Source organism: Cherax quadricarinatus, chromosome 41, assembly GCF_038502225.1.
Source record: "Cherax quadricarinatus isolate ZL_2023a chromosome 41, ASM3850222v1, whole genome shotgun sequence".
NCBI lineage: Eukaryota > Metazoa > Arthropoda > Malacostraca > Decapoda > Parastacidae > Cherax > Cherax quadricarinatus.
Window position 1 is genome coordinate 27,440,250 of NC_091332.1, and position 5,816 is coordinate 27,446,065.

A 5,816-nucleotide genomic window follows, 5' to 3' on the forward strand; every position below is an offset into this window, starting at 1 on the left:
AAACATTAGTTAATACCACTCAAACATTAGTTAATACCACTCAAACATTAGTTAATACCACTCAAACATTAGTTAATACCACTCAAACATTAGTTAATACCACTCAAACATTAGTTAATACCACTCAAACATTAGTTAATACCACTCAAACATTAGTTAATACCACTCAAACATTAGTTAATACCACTCAAACATTAGTTAATACCACTCAAACATTAGTTAATACCACTCAAACATTAGTTAACACGAATCAAACATTAGTTAATACCATTCAAGCATTAGTTAATACCACTCAAACATTAGTTAATACCACTCAAACATTAGTTAATACCACTCAAACATTAGTTAATACCACTCAAACATAAGTTAATACCACTCAAACATTAGTTAACACCACTCAAACATTAGTTAATACCACTCAAACATTAGTTAATACCACTCAAACATTAGTTAATACCACTCAAACATTAGTTAACACGAATCAGACATTAGTTAATACCACTCAAACATTAGTTAATACCACTCAAACATTAGTTAATACCACTCAAACATTAGTTAATACCACTCAAACATTAGTTAATACCACTCAAACATTAGTTAATACCACTCAAACATTAGTTAATAACACTCAAACATTAGTTAATACCACTCAAACATTAGTTAATACCACTCAAACATTAGTTAACACGAATCAGACATTAGTTAATACCACTCAAACATTAGTTAATACCACTCAAACATTAGTTAATACCACTCAAACATTAGTTAATACCACTCAAACATTAGTTAATACCACTCAAACATTAGTTAATACCACTCAAACATTAGTTAACACGAATCAGACATTAGTTAATACCACTCAAACATTAGTTAATACCACTCAAACATTAGTTAATACCACTCAAACATTAGTTAATACCACTCAAACATTAGTTAATACCACTCAAACATTAGTTAATACCACTCAAACATTAGTTAACACGAATCAGACATTAGTTAATACCACTCAAACATTAGTTAATACCACTCAAACATTAGTTAATACCACTCAAACATTAGTTAATACCACTCAAACATTAGTTAATACCACTCAAACATTAGTTAATACCACTCAAACATTAGTTAACACGAATCAGACATTAGTTAATACCACTCAGACATTAGTTAATACCACTTAAACGTTAGTTAATACCACTCAAACATTAGTTAATACCCCTCAAGCATTAGTTAATACCACTCAAACATTAGCTAATACCACTCAAACATTAGTTAATACCACTCAAACATTAGTTAATACCACTCAAACATTAGTTAATACCACTCAAACATTAGTTAATACCACTCAAACATTAGTTAACACGAATCAAACATTAGTTAATACCACTCAAACATTAGTTAATACCACTCAAACATTAGTTAATACCACTCAAACATTAGTTAATACCACTCAAACATTAGTTAATACCACTCAAACATTAGTTAATTCCACTCAAACATTAGTTAATTCCACTCAAACAGTAGTTAATACCACTCAAACAGTAGTTAATACCACTCAAACAGTAATTAATACCACTCAAACATTAGTTAATACCACTCAAACAGTAGTTAATACCACTCAAACATTAGTTAATACCACTCAAACATTAGTTAATACCCCTCAAACATTAGTTAATACCCCTCAAACATTAGTTAATACCACTCAAACATTAGTTAATACCACTCAAACATTAGTTAATACCACTCAAACAGTAGTTTACACCAATCAGCCATTAGTTAATACGACTCGAACATTAGCTAACACGAATGAAACATTAGTTAACACGAATCAACCATCAGTTAATAGGACTCAAACATTAGTTAACACGAATCAAACATTAGTTAACACGAATCAAACATTAGTTAACACGAATCAAACATTAGTTAACACGAATCAAACATTAATTAACACGAATCAAACATTAGTTAACACGAATCAAACATTAATTAACACGAATCAAACATTAGCTAACACGAATCAAACATTAATTAACACGAATCAAACATTAGTTAGCACGAATCAAACATTAATTAACACGAATCGAACATTAGTTAACACGAATCGAACATTAGTTAATAGGACTCAAACATTAGTTAACACGAATCAAACATTAGCTAACACGACTCAAACATTAGTTAACGCGGATCACACATTAGTTAGCACGAATCAAACATTAGTTAACACGAATCAGACATTAGTTAACACGAATCAAACATGAGTTACCACGACTCAAACACTCGCCAACATGGCTCCAACACCAGCCAACATGGCTCCAACACTCGCCAACATAGCTCCAACACTCGCCAACATAGCTCCAACACTCGCCAACATAGCTCCAACACTCGCCAACATAGCTCCAACACTCGCCAACATAGCTCCAACACTCGCCAACATAGTTCCAATACTCGCCAACATAGCTCCAATACTTGCCAACATACTCTAACATGCAAATAAGCTCTGTCATTGGTCAATATGGTTCCGACACACGCCAACATGACTCCAACACTCGTCAACATGGCTTCTACATTTGTCAGCTTGGCCCCAACTCTCACCAACACGGCTTCAGCACTCATCAACACATCTCCAACACTCACCAACATAGCTTCAACGCTCCCTCCCACACACCACGTGAGAAACACACTGAAGACCAGTCATCAGCAGAGACAATAATCCAATCATGTGGTAGCTGGAGCACGGCAGGTGTCAGGCAGGTGAAGGAGGGGAGGAGAGGGAGGGGGTGACTTACGTCAGTGTCAGGAGGTGGGGGAGGCAGTGCTTACCGTGTGTGGTGGGTGCCAGAGCTGAGACAGCAGCACACACACTGACTGCCCAATAGTGCCCACGGCAACTAAGCTTCCCGGCCATCAATGGCAACTCCCCCGGGGCACAACACGATGCCAGTTACTTTAATATCTCATTGTCTTCTTGTTTTGCTATTGTTTTTGCTTTTTTTTAAGAAAATATGTTAAATAGTAGTAGTTGCTTATTTCTTGTCGAGACTGAGGAGTAAGTGAAGTCTTGTGTCTCTCTGTGATGGTATTTCATTAACCCTAATTGTGGAATATTTGATGTGTTTTTATTATGGAGGACCACATGTGGTGTCACTGTTACCATTACCAGTGCCACCACTGCCACTGGATTACATCTAGTGCCATTGTCACTATTACCAGTGCCACCACTACTACTGGACTACATCTTGTGTCACTGTCACTATTACCAGTGCCACCACTACTACTGGACAACATCTGATTTCACTGTCACCATTACCAGTGCCACCACTACTACTGGACTACATCTGATTTCACTGTCACCATTACCAGTGCCACCACTACTACTGGACTACATCTGATTTCACTGTCACCATTACCAGTGCCACCACTAATACTGGACTATATCTGGTTTCACTGACACCATTACTAGTGTCACCACACTACTACTGGACTACATTTGGTGTCAGTGTCAACATTACCAGTGCCACCACTGCCATTGGACTGCATCTGGTGTTACTGCCATAATGACACTCTTCAGGTCACTTGTTCTATCTAGGCTGGAATATTGCTGCACACTAACAGCACCTTTCAAGGCAGGTGAAACTGCTGACCTAGAAAATGTACAGAGAACTTTCACGGCGCGCATAACGGAGATAAAACACCTCAATTACTGGGAGCGCTTGAGGTTCCTGAACCTGTATTCCCTGGAACGCAGGTGGGAGAGATACATGATTATATACACCTGGAAAATCCTAGAGGGACTAGTACCGAACTTGCACACGAAAATCACTCACTACGAAAGCAAAAGACTTGGCAGACGATGCAACATCCCCCCAATGAAAAGCAGGGGTGTCACTAGCACGTTAAGAGACCATACAAAAAGTGTCAGGGGGCCGAGACTGTTCAACTGCCTCCCAGCATACATAAGGGGGATTACCAACAGACCCCTGGCAGTCTTCAAGCTGGCACTGGACAAGCACCTAAAGTCGGTTCCTGATCAGCCGGGCTGTGGCTCGTACGTTGGTTTGCGTGCAGCCAGCAGTAACAGCCTGGTTGATCAGGCTCTGATCCACCAGGAGGCCTGGTCACAGACCGGGCCGCGGGGGCGTTGACCCCCGGAACTCTCTCCAGGTAAACTCCAGGTATATATATATTGTATATATATATATATATATATATATATATATATATATATATATATATATATATATATATATATATAATTGTAACCACGAACGAGTGGTATTGATCAATAACAACACTGCGACTAGCCAAGGACTCGAACCCATGCTGCTTTGGTTCGCCTCATGGTGAGCGGAAACTCATGACGCTCTAACCCAAAGGACCACGCAGTCCTACAAGAATGACGCATCCAGCCAAGCTAGGTGTTTTACCGTCATCCGAGGACATACTGCTCGTTGTGCTGATACATCAAATAGTGAGTAGACTGAAAATATCTCAGAGGCACCCACAGCACCGTATGTCCTTGGATGACGGTAAAACACTTAGCTTGGCTGGGTGCGTCATTCTTATAGGATTGCATGGTTCTGTGGGTTAGAGCATCATATGCTTTCGCTCACCATGAGGCGGGCCAAAGCAGCATAGGTTCGAGTCTTTGGCTAGTCGCAGTGTTGATATATATATATATATATATATATATATATATATATATATATATATATATATATATATATATATATATATATATATATATCTTCTTCTTCTTTCAACACACCGGCCGTATCCCACCGAGGCGGGGTGGCCTAAAAGGAAAAACGAAAGTTTCTCCTTTTACATTTAGTAATATATACAGGAGAAGAGGTTACTAGCCCCTTGCTCCTGGCATTTTAGTCGCCTCTTACAACACGCATAGCTTACGGAGGAAGAATTCTGTTCCACTTCCCCATGGAGATAAGAGGAAATAAACAAGAACAAGAGCTAGTAAGAAAATAGAAGAAAACCCAGAGGGGTGTGTATACATATGCTTGTACATGTATGTGTAGTGTGACCTAAGTGTAAGCAGAAGTAGCAAGACGTACCTGAAACCTTGCATGTTTATGAGACAGAAAAAACACCAGCAATCCTACCATCGTGTAAAACAATTACAGGCTTACGTTTTACACTCACTTGGCAGGACGGTAGTACCTCCCTGGGCGGTTGCTGTCTACCAACCTACTACCTACCTATATATATATATATATATATATATATATATATATATATATATATATATATATATATATATATATATATATATGCAAAACAACTACTGTGAAATACTAGAGAAATTCCAAGGGCTTTCGTGACTACTCACATTATCAAGGAACAATTGTTCCTTGATAATGTGAGTAGTCACGAAAGCGATTGGAATTTCTCTATTCTTGCACAGTAGTTGTTTTGCATATATATATATATATATATATATATATATATATATATATATATATATATATATATATATATATATATAAATATATATATATATAAATATATATATATATTTATATATATATATATTTATGTACACACACAAAACAACCACAGGGAAGTTGAATAATAGGTCTAGGCATTTCGTTTTGCAATCAACACATCAGGAACTCACAATGTTGCAGAAAAAAGCTGGTCCAAGCAAATGTGATGACAGGGAGCACCATTCCTGGAGTGAGACAGAGAGGCTGGAGGCAGCAAGCAGGAAGGCAGGAAGTGCCCCCAAGCATACCAATACCCATAGGCAGAGAGATTGAATATTATAGCATTAGAAAAACAGCCAGCCCACAAGCACTGATATT

General features: G+C 37.8%; 1 protein-coding gene across 8 annotated transcripts in view; it reads right to left on the reverse strand.

Moving 5' to 3' along the window:
• LOC128695950 (G-protein coupled receptor moody) overlaps window positions 1–2,879 on the reverse strand; it is a 284,935-nt gene extending 282,056 nt beyond the window's left edge. For 6 of the 8 annotated variants that reach the window (XM_070093135.1, XM_070093129.1, XM_070093124.1 and 3 more), the window contains exon 1: window positions 2,818–2,879. The gene's annotated coding sequence lies outside the window, so the exon portion shown is untranslated. Of the gene's footprint in view, window positions 1–2,631; window positions 2,737–2,817 lie in introns of those variants that run through there. The other 2 variants (XM_070093125.1, XM_070093126.1) reach the window with 2 other exon arrangements.
• Between the last annotated feature and the right edge of the window lie 2,937 nt (window positions 2,880–5,816).